This window comes from Lygodium microphyllum, chromosome 7 (genome assembly GCF_053477565.2).
Source record: "Lygodium microphyllum isolate KBCC chromosome 7, Lygodium_microphyllum_v1.1.10, whole genome shotgun sequence".
NCBI lineage: Eukaryota > Viridiplantae > Streptophyta > Polypodiopsida > Schizaeales > Lygodiaceae > Lygodium > Lygodium microphyllum.
The window spans coordinates 63,001,467-63,002,496 of NC_141141.1; positions in this window are offsets into that span (position 1 = coordinate 63,001,467).

Below are 1,030 nucleotides of genomic sequence, written 5' to 3' on the forward strand. Positions count from 1 at the left end.
AATAATCAACTACCTTTCTCTTACGGTGGCTGCCTCTAAGTCATCAATGAATACTTTCAACTCCTCTAGGGAGATGTCACCAAAGGTCTTGTCGGCTGTTCTTTGCCACGAACCAGGTGCATTACATAAACCAAATGCCATCACATGGTACGCAAAGGTACCAAAGACAGTGATAAATGTCGTTTTCAGCTTGTCTTGCTCAGCAATCACCATTTGGTTATACCCTGCAAAGCAGTCCATGAACGAATATATTTCCCTTCCCGCCAATTGATCCAAATTTTGGTCAATAAATGGTAACGGGTAGTAATCTTTAACAGTTTGTTTATTTAGCTCTCTAAAGTCTACACCAAGACAGATTTGATTATTCTTCTTCTTTCTAATCACAATTGGCAAACACCATTCAGTATGCTGAATTGGGAAGATCAAACCCGCCTTCCACAACTTTTGAAGCTCTTCAAATAGCCCATCCCTTAATTCAAAATGCATATGCCTTACTTTCTGACATACAGGGCGGGTACCTTCCTTTACAAGAATGGTATGCACAACCAAACCAGGAGGAATACCTCTAAGTTTGTTATAGCTCCAAGCAAAGATGTCGTGGAACTCCTGAATTAGGGACATAGAGTCCTCTCTCTCTTTCGAACTGAGCATGGAACCTAATTTGATTGGCTGCAAATCATTAGGCATGCCAAGGTTCAACTCAATAACGTCTGCATCTCTTATTCGACCTTGAGGCTCTATCGGCTCATTCAAGGTTATCAAATAAATATCCTCTGTAATGGACCCTTCTTTAGATCCATCGCTCGATGACGTCTCACTACCAAATGGATCATCTATTGTTTCTAGTTTAGTGGAGGATAATGGAGCTCTCTCACTCTGAGGAGACTCAGGGTAAGCATCCACTATTACACAATGGGCACCTCGACCTAGAATCACTCGACCAACGGATATATCAACTTGACAGTCTATCCGTAGAATCCATGGCGTGCCAAGCAAAACTCGATAGCTAGGACGTCCTGCAAACCTTATC